General features: G+C 50.6%; 1 pseudogene; it reads right to left on the bottom strand.

Annotated features, from left to right (window-relative positions):
- Positions 1-8,816: 8,816 nt before the first annotated feature.
- Positions 8,817-12,114, bottom strand: LOC132859424 (uncharacterized; annotated as a pseudogene).
- Positions 12,115-12,515: the final 401 nt, after the last annotated feature.

Below are 12,515 nucleotides of genomic sequence, written 5' to 3' on the forward strand. Positions count from 1 at the left end.
CAGCACATGTGCCTTGCTGAGTGAAATTTTTAGGAGCAAACTCCAGAATTTGCAGAACAGTTATACAGATATACAGATAAAAATATAGATAGTGAGTTGACATGTGAAAATGTGCAATTTGCTCATACATATAGTTAGTGCAATATGTGTGTACAATATGTACAATTAACAAACAGATAATGGAATCAGCAAATGAACATGTGCAATATGCTCATACGTGTCAGTACACAGTGTACTATTGGGCATCCTTACAGTAGCACTACACATTATATGCAGTATGTACTTATATATATGTATATATATATGTGTGTAAATATATGTCAATATATTATATATAAAATACTATAAGGTGCAAAACAGATTGTACAGGTATAGAAGTGACATGGATGTGCATCGGATGGTAAGAATAAGAATAATAATAATCAGCGCTGCCTTACAGTCACATTGTCCACAACGGGAGCACAGGAGATGGCGCGACTACATGTGATACAGAATAGCATGAAATACCCTTTTATTAGAGAACTGCAGAACACAGTGTAAAAACAAAATATTTTCCTTAATGTACATATATCATAAAATGTTAAAGTCTGCAAATACAGTCATGAAGCACAATCGCTACTCATCATCGGTCCTAACTATTACGGTGTTCATTACAAAACCGTCATGAAGAAGCATGTGTTCACTATAACATTTTCGTCTTAAATTTTCACCCACAAATTAATTATGTGATTTTTTTTCAAGGTGTTAACGATCAGTCTAATTGCTACAAACATATAACTCATCCGGTGACCTAGGTATGTAATGCTTCATGATGGCACTGCTGGCACTGTTGGAGGATTACGCCAATGGCAGAATGAGAGAACGAGTTTTCAGGGACCATGATTATGACTGGCTAATAAGCTGATTTATAAGAGAGGGCCACACGCCGGAACCATGCCATCCCAGTCCAAATACAAATCCTCACCACTCTGGGGTTCTTGGCAACCGGCTGTTTCCAGCGGGAATTGGCAGACAGGTAAATTATTTATATAAAAAAAGCTATAAGTAATCCTCAACTTTGTCTCTATGACCTTTTTGTATATGAAATAATTCTATTGGAATCTATAATCTCACCCTATAGGTCTGGTATATCACAGCCGTCCCTGAGTGCCATAATATCTGTCGTTTTGAATGGTATACTTAATATGGGTAGTTGATACATCAGGTTCCCCTACACTGTGCGAGAACAGGCCGAAATTAAAATGCAATTAAGCAATGTCTGGTTTCCCAAATGTAATCGGCTCAATTGACTGCAGTTGACTATCTTGACACATAACAGTGTAGGGAACAGATTAAATGCAGGCGCAGTACGTGATGGCTGGCTTCTTGGTGAGTTTAACAATATTAAAAAGTAGAAACTGTAACAATTTTGTTTTTAATATAATTATAACAATGTTGCTTTTAATATAATTATAACCTGAAGGTGACAGTGGCTACCCCCTGAGACGCTGGCTCCTCAACCCATTTTTAAACCTGCAGAGCGCAGAGGAAACTCAATATAACGAGGTCCACTTTCGTGGAGCGTGTAATGGGCATGTACAGGGCATTGCTTGCAGGTGTGCATATGCATGGTTTTATAAATTGGAATATTTTTTGGCGTACGCCACCTTTGGCTTTTGGGCGCACGTAAACTTTTAGTAGGGATTCTACGCACAGTTTTATAAATGAGACCCCTAGTCCTTCCCTCACTCACCAGCATTCACATTCACCTGAGTGCTAATCAGCACCATGTTCCTCATTCACCAATCAACACCCACTCTCAGTCACTCACTCATTGTCTGGACTCATATGTACTAACGTGATTTTCTCTGCAGTCATTCAAGCTCCAGACCTCTGTTTGTCTTCTAGCAATTGGCTACCCTTCCTTCGTCTTCACTTTCGGAGCGATAGGATTTGCTCCTATATCTACTTCCTCAAGTTAAGGATTCATTGACCCGGATTCCTGTAATATCCCCTGTGTGTGCTGCTACATTGTGGTACTTTGTACGTTTCATTTCAGATATATATGTTCACAGACTTCAATAAACCTCACTCTGTTTTGCTTAGCTTGGTCCGTAGCGTGTGTATCATTACAGGAACAGACTTCGAATTAGTGTTTGGGACTTAGACACAGACTCAGTGTTTAAGTCCAGTCTAAAAACACATTTTCTTTAGTCTAGATTTTTATAACTAGTTTTTCTTAGGCAAAGTAGTAGATCTGGAGGGTTCATGGGCATATAATGTTTGGTTAACTGGGATGTCTGGATGCTGTCACCTTACCACCCTTGCAAGTCTCCCAGGTTTGCATACTGTGGAATGGTGGCACACTTTTCATCCCAGGAAGCCCTCATGTCTGTGTCACCTTCTGACATTCCCTTTTATTTATGCTGTTATTGCTAGTCTTGCTGGAGTCCCTGTATGCACTTTGCACATCATTTACATTGTCCATCACATGACTACAGTCATACCTAAAATCTTTCTAATCTCTCGCTCGCGCTCTGTCTCTCTGTCAATCTGTACATGCCACTCTATTTATTTATTTAGCACTGTGGCTAGATTAACAAAAAATTTGATATCTGCAAACAATATTCCATCACAGTTCAGTAGTGAGAACTTTATTCACTGACACAATTGAAAGTATCAGGAGCAAAATACTGTAGTTGATGTTCAACCCATGACAGCATCTCATGACCCAGTCTCACCAAAAGCTGTATAAAGCAACTACAGTGCTTTGTAAATACAGGACAGGAAGAGCTAAATAAACCTATTACTACAGCTACATCACCAACATGTGTTCCCTTTCTAGGGAACTCGATGCTGCGTCAGTGCTGACGCTATGGGAATGCTTCTTTGAGGAAGTTGTGTCTGAAGCTCTGTGTGCACACACGCCATTTTAATGGCTCAGAAAGGACACGTGATGGAGTAATTACTTGCCAGTAAGTCCATATAAGGGCATCTACGTCACACTGCTCCAGCTTTCTTTGTCTTCAGGAAGCGCTCTGTGTATGTGTGTCGTTTGTCACTGTCTGTCGAGTGCAGGGAAAAAAAATAAAAATAGGGAAAGCTAGGCGAGGGACATAAATATGTTACAGTCCAAGCACTTTAAGCAATGCGTGCATCCGTGCCCCCGCTTTATCACGGGGGACGACTCGCATTCTCTTTGTGTTGTGTGTTTGGGAGAGGAGCATGCACGGTCGGCTCTCGAGGGAGCCGGCTGCGTGCATTGTGAGGATTTCCCTCTGCGCACTCTCCACTCCCGCCTGGCTGTGTTTTCCAAGCAATCAGCTGCGCCTCGTGGTTCGGGTCCTGCGTCCGCCGAGGCGGCGCGGCGGCTCCGATCATGGGGTTCGCAGGTCGAGTTAGCGGAGGCGGAGCAAGAGACGGGTGTTTCCCTTTCTCTTGCCCTCTCCCCTGACTCTGTTCGCTCAGTTTCGGTTTCGGGAGCTCGCGCTTTCTGCGATTTCTCCCGACCCGGAAGAGAGCATGCTGCTCTGAGGAGCTCGATGTGGGCGGGGACGTGCTTTCCCCCTCGGTAAAGCCGAATGAGAGAGAGCAGTCAGTCGCGTTCGAGGAGCTCCTTGAAGTGGTGTCACGCGCCGTGGGTAGGCTAAATTTGGATTGGCCTGAAGAGGAAGTTAGTGTCGCCCGCTCTAAGTTAGACGACCGCTTTCTGACTTCAGGCCGCAGGCCACCTGCACGCAGGCGACTGCCTTTTTTTCCTGACCTCCATGCTGAGGTGTCGAGGTCCTGGAAGAATCCATTTGCGGCGCGTGTTTTTTCTCCGGCCATGTCTGATTATTCAGCCATCATAGGGCTTGAAAGCCATGGCTATGGGGCGATGCCTAGGGTTGAGGAGACGCTCACGGACTATCTCTCGTCTGCATCGCCCGCATGGAGGAGACCTGCCCTTCCCTCCAAGCCCTGTAGGACCACCTCAGCCTTTGAGGTAAGGCTTATACAGCGGCAGGCCAGGCAGGTGCGGCTCTGTACACCATGGCCGTTTTGCAGGCCTACCAGGCTGACCTGCTGGCAGAGCTTGATGGGAGGGAGGAATTGGGACCTCAGGCGATATCTGAGCTCCGCCGGGCCACTGACCTTGCACTCCGTGCCACGAAGCAGACGGCCCGCTCCATAGGCCGTTCAATGGCTGCGCTAGTTGCCACGGAGAGGCACCTGTGGCTTAATTTAACCGGCATAAAGGAAAAGGATAAGTCCTTTCTCCTGGACGCCCCGGTGTCGCCCCTGGGTTTGTTCGGTGACGCAGTGAATACTGTCGTCGACAGACACCAGGAGGTGAAACGCCAATCGGCGGCATTCAGGGAGTTTCTCCCTCGCCGCGGCGAGCAGCCTGGGCCTTCATCTAGCCACTCCCTGCCCCCTTCTAGTTCGCTTAGGGCAGTGAAAAAGGTTAGTGTAGCGGCCCGTGCCCCCCTGTCTAGGACTAGGGAGGCCGGTCAGCGTACCCGGGCCCAGACCCGTCAGGGGAGAGGGGACCTTAGGTCTGTTATTTCAGCCAGGCGAGCCACAAAGGAGTCCTGATGCCCGAGAGCGGGGGCTCCTGGGGGCGTCCTATTCAGGAACGCCCCCCCTACTGCCTGCCCCGCCGTCTTTGTCGTTTCGGGGGGCAGTGGGGCCTGTCTCGGCTCCCCGTTTGTGTACGGATCTTCCCGGGTTAGCGCCTGCCAGTGCGCTGTTTCAGGGCACCCGGGAGGTCTGCAGCGTGGAAACTTCTGCCAGGGGTGTCGCAGTGGGTCCTGGACACTGTAGAAAGGGGGTACAGGATCCAGTTCTCCTCCCGTCCCCCGGGCTTCCAGGGCATGTTGCCCACGATCGTGGGCGGGCACCAGGCAGTGTTCCTCCAAGAGGAACTCGGCTCGCTTCTGGAGAAAGGGGCCATAGAGCATGTTCCCCTCCCGGAGCGGGACTCCGGCTTTTACAGCCGATATTTTGTTGTTCCCAAGAAGGACGGGGGGTTGCGTCCGATTTTGGACCTGCGGGCTCTGAACTGTACTCTGAAGACCTACAAGTTCAAGATGCTCACGCTCAAGGTGATCGTGTCCCAGATCAGATCCGAGGACTGGTTTGTGACGATCGACCTCAAAGATGCTTATTTTCACATAAGCATTCTGCCAGGACACAGGAAGTTCCTCAGGTTCGCTTTCGGGGGCGAAGCGTACCAGTATCGTGTCCTTCCTTTTGGCCTAGCCCTTTCACCCCGTACGTTTACGAAGTGCATGGATGCTGCCCTGGCACCGTTGTATCTCCAGGGCATCCGTATACTGAATTACCTCGACGACTGGCTCATTCTGGCCCAGTCGGAGGCTATGGCAGCCAGTCATCGAGATGCTGTGCTTGCCCACATGAGGTCCTTAGGCCTCAGGTTGAACCCAGGAAAGTGTGTGCTTGCTCCCTCTCAGAGAACCACCTTTCTGGGGGTAGTTTGGGATTCCACCACGATGCGGGCACATCTGTCTCCCGCTCGGGTGGCCTCCATCTTGGCAGCAGTGAAAGCTATTCGGCTAGGCCGCGGCCTCTCTGTCGCCGAGGCACAGAGGGTGCTCGGCCTCATGTCAGCAGCAGCCAACGTTATCCCTTTGGGTCTGCTTCACATGAGGCCGTTCCAGTTCTGGCTAAGGGGTGCGGGCTTTCATCCTTGCAGTCATCCCCTCAGGGTTATATGGGTTACGCGCCGTGGGCTTCGTACTCTTCTTCTGTGGAAAAGACCCCGGTTCTTGGCCTTGGGTCCTATTCTAGGGTCGTGTCACCGTCGCAGGACTCTTTCAACGGACGCCTCGCTCTCGGGCTGGAGCGCGGCTTTAGATGGCCGCCCGGCCCAGGGTCTATGGGAGGGCCCCTGTCTCTCGTGGCACATCAATTGCCTGGAGATGAGGGCTGTGTTTCTAGCGTTGAAACACTTTCTCCCACACCTCAAGGGCTGCCATGTCCTGGTGCGGACAGACAGCACCGCGGTGGTGTCCTATATCAATCATCAGGGCGGTCTGCGTTCACGCCCCCTGTTCAGGTTGGCGCGGCAGATTCTGCTCTGGGCAGAGACCAGGTTTCTTTCGCTGAGAGCGGTTTTTATCCCAGGGCGTGTGAATCGGGAGGCAGACTTCCTGTCGAGGCAGGTGCTGAGGCCCGGGGAGTGGCGGCTTCACCCCCATGTGGTGGAGCGAATCTGGCAGATTTTTGGCCGGGCGGAAGTGGATTTGTTCGCCTCCGAGGAGTCGACCCACTGTCCGCTGTGGTTCTCCCTCTCTCATCCGGCCCCGTTGGGCCTGGATGCCCTGGTATGGACGTGGCCGAGGCTCCGTCTGTACGCCTTTCCCCCGGTAGCTCTGCTCCCGCAAGTCCTAGCCAGAGTGCGCCACGACCAGGTCAACCTTCTCCTAGTTGCCCCTCGTTGGCCCTCTCGAGTATGGTTCACGGACCTAGTCTCACTCCTGAACGGCACTCCATGGGAGGTTCCCGTCAGGAGGGATCTCCTCTCTCAGGCGCAGGGGGCAATTCTTCACCCCCGCCCCGAGATGTGGAAGCTTTGGGTCTGGCCCCTGAGGGGGACCAGCTCCTAGACGCAGGCCTCTCAACTGAGGTGACAGAGACTCTGCTGAATGCTAGGGCTCCCTCCACTAGGAGGCTGTATGCTCTGAAGTGGAGGCTTTTTCGCCTCTGGTGTGACGAGCACTCTCAGGATCCAGTTCACTGCCCGGTTGGTACAGTGCTGGAGTTCCTGCAGTCTTGCTTTTCTCGGGGCCTGTCCCCATCTACTCTAAAGGTGTACGTGGCCGCGGTCGCTGCGAACCACGAACCTGTCCTTGGGGCCTCATTGGGTAGGCACCCTTTGGTCTCTCGCTTTTTGCGTGGTGTCAGGCGGCTGAGGCCTTCCTCTAGACCACGCCTTCCTTCCTGGGACCTCTCTGTGGTCCTGGAGGGGCTGCTGGAAGCCCCCTTTGAGCCCATGGAGTCAGCCCCCGAGAGGTTTCTGACCCTGAAGTTGGCTCTGCTTCTAGCCTTGGCCTCTCTCAGGAGAGTCGGTGATTTGCAGGCTTTGTCGATCGCCCCCACATGCCTGGAATTTTCCCCCGGCATGTCCAAGGCTATCCTGCACCCCAGGCCGGGTTATGTCCCTAAGGTGCCCAGGATGGCGGGTTGTCCAATCATCCTGCAGGCCTATTGTCCCCCGCCCCATGAGTCGGCGGAACAGGGGAGGCTGCATCTGCTTTGCCCGGTAAGGGCCCTGAGGACTTACGTCCACCGCTCTAGCTCGTGGCGTAACTCCTCCGCCCTTTTTGTCTGTTTTGGGGGCCGGAATAGGGGTAATCCGGTTTCCAAACAGCGCCTGGCGCACTGGGTGGTGGAGGCCATTACTCAGGCCTATGAGGTGCGCGGTCAGGCCTCACCTCTCGGCATCAGGGCCCACTCCACTAGGGGTATCGCCTCATCCAGTGCCTTGGCCAGGGGTGTCCCCATTGAAGATATTTGTGCTGCGGCAGGATGGTCCTCTCCACACACCTTTATCAGATTCTATGACCTGGACTTGGACCCCACTCCAGGGTCCCAGGTACTGCGGGGCCTGTGATGTGCTGTTCGCAGTTTGCTCGTGCTCTTTCACGGCCTCTGGCACAGTCATCGACCGGTGCGTGGCAGCGTGGGTATTGGCGTTCCCATAGCGTCAGCACTGACGCAGCGTCTCGTTCCCTCGAAAGGGAACTACACCAGGTTACGTATGTAACCCGGTTCCCTGAGAAGGGAACGAGATGCTGCATTGCTGGCCACGCCCCGGGCGTCCGTTCGCGCTTCCTTCCGACAAATAGAAGCTGGAGCAGTGTGACGTAGATGCCCTTATATGGACTTACTGGCGAGTAATTACTCCGTCACGTGTCCTTTCCGAGCCATTAAAATGGCGTGTGCACACAGAGCTTCAGACACAACTTTCTCAAAGAAGCATTCCCATAGCGTCAGCACTGACGCAGCATCTCGTTCCCTTCTCAGGGAACCGGGTTACATACGTAGCCTGGTGTAGTTAAATCCTAAGACTAAACCCTAGACCCTAAACCCTAGACTAAATTACTGAAATAAATGTTGCATAAAGCTGGTGAGCCTCTTCTTAATATTATTAACTCCTCGCTATCTTTAGGTTACGTCCCTAAATCATTCAAGTTGGCAGTTATTAGGCCCCTTATTAAGAAACCTATTGAAAACCTATTGAACCTATAGAAACCTATTAAATCCTAATGAACTATCAAATTAGAGACCTATTTCACACCTTTTGTTTATGTCTAAAATATTAGAAAAGATTGCGTCTGTTCAACTGTGCTTCTACTTACAGGAGAACAATAAAGAGTTTGAAGAGTTTGAGTTTCAGTCAGGTTTCAGATCCCATCATAGAACAGAAACTGCAGTAGTTACAAAAGACTTGTTCTTAGCTTAGTGATCTGCATGTCACTATTAGTTCTACTTTGACCTTAGTGCTTAATTCGACACTATAGAACAAAACATTCTCCTAGATCACTTAAAAAAATTATAGTTATTCAGGAACAGGCTTTAAGTTGATTTAGATCCTACCATTCTGATCGATAGAATTATGTAGATTTAAATGGTGAATCCTCCAGTTTATTGCCAGTTAATTATGGGGTCCCTCAAGGATCAGTTCTAGGACCTCTGCTTTTCTTGTTGTAATGATACATCAACTGATGCTAAGCTAGGGCACATCATCAGTGATGTTCCTGATCTCATTGGGTGTTTCGGGTCTTTCGAAACATCAGACACCCTCCTTCAGGTGAATCAACTGAGGTTGATCATGCCTCAGCTTGTGCCCTAGCAGCATTTGTCCACGGATCTGCTCTTTTGATCCAGAGCCACCTCGAAGCCTTCTCTGCAGCCTCTGTGCTATTACAGATAGCCCTCCTTCTTCTCTCACCCGTGATGCCAAGTGCAGTGTAGGCCCTGTAGAGGGACTGCCCTGCAAAGCCTCTGCACCCCACCTCCACAGGTAAGCACCTTGCCTTCCAGCCTTGGTTATGGCGGTCGTTGACGACTTCATCGTCTTCATCGACTTCATCAGCCTTCATATTTCGCCCTCTTCCACTCAAAAGCTTCCTCCATTCGATCCTCCCATGGCACAGTGAGCTCCAACATGACCAGGGTCTTTGTTGCCTCAGATACCAAGACAATGTCAGGTCTCAAGGTGGTATTGACGACATGCTGAGGGAACTTAAGTTTTCTACACAAGTCCACTTTCAGCTGCCAATCCTGTGCGGTGTTCAGAAGCCCTGATGTTACCCTGGCAGATCTTTCTGGTTTCTCTCCAGCCCTGATGAAGCTGATGGTTTGCTTGGGGTGCTTTGACTTCCAGCAGTTGTTGATAGTAGCCTGGATGTTCTCTGCAATTGTTTTAAGCACCTGGTCATACCTCCAGCGATACCGGCCTTCCCCCAAAGCTCTTGGGCAGCAGCTCAAGATATGCTCAAGAGTTCCCTTTCTCTGGCACAAGACGCATCCTGGTGTATCGACCAGACCCCAGGTGTACAGGTTGGATGGACTGGGGAGAACGTCCTAGACTGCCTGCACCAGGAACTTGATGCGGTGTGGCTCTGCCCGCCAAAGGTCAGCCCAGGTGATCTTCCTCTCCACAGCTTGTTCCCATCTAGTCCAGGCACCCTGACATGCCATTCCCACTGCTTTGCTGGACCTTTCCTCCTCCACCGCAGCCCTCACCTCACCTTGAACTAACTGCCTCCGCTCCTTCCCCCGAGCCTTGTCGAACCGGGGCCCTTGAAAGGTTCCTAGCCCAGCCCTTCCTCTGGCCACTGCTCCCACCAGAACACCATGGTGCAGCAGTGACTCTGCCTGGTCTACTGCTGCCTCTGCCCTCCATTTCCTGCCAGTCTTGACCACTACCCCTGCCCCGGAGACTTTAGGGTCCCTAGACTCACGGTACTGCAGCACCTCTCTTACGCGCAAGACCTTGAACTCCTCTTCGATGGATTTTAGAGGAAGCTGCAGCTTGCAGGTGTTTCCGTAAAGGGCGATGCTACTTAAGCTCCTCGGGAGTCCCAGCCATCTCCTTAGGAAGCAGCTGACTCTCCTTTCCAGTTCTGAGATGGTGGTAATTGGAAACTCATACAGGAGCAGAGGCCACAGTATCCTTGGTAGAATCCCATGTTGGTATACCCAAGCCTTAAACTTTCCAGGGAGCCCAGTTTTATCGACATTATTCAGCCACCTCTCCAACTCCTCACAGGTGTTTCTGATGGATGTTGTATCCCTGAGGCTTCTGTCGAAAGTCTTTCCCAGGCTTTTAACTGGTTTTTCAGACAGGGTTGGGATTTGAGTTCCTGATATGGTAAAACGAAACTTCTCCACCACCCTGCCCTTCTTCAGCACTAAGGATCTGGATTTAGCAGGCTTGAATGACATCCTGGCCCATTCAATCAGCCTCTCCAGCCCCTTAAGGATCCATCTGGCCCCAGGCACTGACTCCGCTGTCACTGTGAGGTCATCCATAAAGGCACGGATTGGTGGTTGCCGTGTTCCAGTTTTGGATTTGGGCCCTCTACACTCCGGTTCAGCAGATTTCACCAACATATTCATTGCTAGGGCGAACAGGATCACTGAGATGGTGCAACCTGTGATGATTCCTACTTCTAGCCTATGCCACTCTGATGTTGTTGACCCAGATGAGACTCTCAGCATAAAATCACTGTAGTAATCCTGGATAAGGTTTCTCACTATGACAGGAACATGGTGCCTCTCCAGAGCCTCCTGTACCAGTTTGTGGGGCATAGAGCCATAGGCATTGGCCAGGTCTAACCACAGCACCACCAGATCGCCCCTGTTCTCCTTTGCTTCTCTGAGGAGCTGTGTAACCACGCCTGTGTGCTCTAGGCAGCCTGGGACACCTGGTATGCCACCTTTCTGCACAGAGGTGTCAATGTATCCATTTTTGAGGAAGAACTCTGCCAAACGCTTTGCAACTATGCTGAAGAAGATCTTTCCTTCAACACTTAGAAGCGAGATGATTCTGAACTGGCTGATGGTCTTAGAGTCTTCCTCTTTTGGGATCCAAACTCCCTCTGCAATCCACCACTGTTTTAAGGTTTTTCCTTTCCTCCAGCTAACCTTTAAGATCCTCCACAGCCGCTGTAGCAGCTTGGGGCAGTATTTATACACCTTGTAAGATGTTCCGCTTGGTCCTGGTGCAGACCCAGACCTTGCCTTCCTAACCACTTCCTGTACCTCTTTCAGGAGTGGCTCCCTCAGGTCGAAAGCCTCCACAGGCTCTGATGGTGTTATCAAGGCGTCACACTGCCCCAGCTCTTGTTCTCTGGAGGCGTCGCTAAAGGTATTTGATAGGTGTTGGTCGATTTCCTCCTTCGAAGAGACTAGGCGTCCACCTTTCTTCTGCCCAAGGAGCTGCTTGGTGAACTCGAATGGGTTCCTAATAAAGGCTGCTCTCCTCCTAGCCCTCTCCCTTCGCCGCCTCCTATGTTGATCGGATCTGCGCAGGGTAAGAAGCTTCTTCCTTAAGATGCAGCGCAGCTCTTCCAGTGGCCCACGCTCCTCTTTACTGGCTGCCTTGTACTGCTTCTTTAGGGTTTTCAGCTCTATTCGAATGTTATGGATTTTGACTGCCCTCTGGTTTTTGGTGTATGGTTTGTTTACTCCTCTCTCCTCCTCCACACCAAACCTCTCCACCGCCAATCTCACTATGATGGTCGTCATAGTTTGCAGCCTCCTCTCCACATCACCCTTGGCCGTTGCTTCCAACACCTTATCCACATCGTCATCAAACGCCTGCCACTCTGCTGTTTTACATGCTTGAGGCCACCTGATCCTCCTATTCTCAGGCTGCATGACTGGAGGGACAGTTTGCACCACTTGGAGGCTCTGGGCTCTATGGGGTGCTTCCGGGCCCTGCTCCTCTTCTGACTCACCAGGCACTAGGCCTGTGCATTGTGGTGCTTGCCGTTGCTCCAGACATTTCATCCGTGACTGATGGATCTTCAGTCCTCTTGCATTTTTGCAGATCTTTCCGCAAGGACATACCGCGCTCATAGTCGTTTTTCCATTGCTAATGGTCGATAACCTTAAATCCGTCCGAATGGGGTTCTCCTTCTCCCCCCCTCTCGGGCTCCCCTGGGGGTATTGTTCATTTAATTGATCTGAAGCTAGATTTGGGTTCCTCTTCGCAGAGGCTGCGGCTAGGGGTGCTAGCCCATACCGCCCCAGTTGCCGTCTTCCCGAACTGCCAACTGCTTTTCTCAATATACATGGTTCCCTTAGAGACATCATTAGGATACATGAGATTAGTTTCCACTGTTATGCTGACGATGCACAGTTATATATCTCATCAAAACCAGATGAAATAGCTAAATTGTCTAAATTAAGTGAGTGCGTTAAAGAGATAAAAGACTGGATGAGCTGCAATTTTCTGTTATTAAACTCCGATAAGACAGAACTACTACTTATCAGTCCAAAAACCAGTACACAGAAGC

This window comes from Tachysurus vachellii, chromosome 16 (assembly GCF_030014155.1).
Source record: "Tachysurus vachellii isolate PV-2020 chromosome 16, HZAU_Pvac_v1, whole genome shotgun sequence".
In the NCBI taxonomy this organism is placed as follows: domain Eukaryota; kingdom Metazoa; phylum Chordata; class Actinopteri; order Siluriformes; family Bagridae; genus Tachysurus; species Tachysurus vachellii.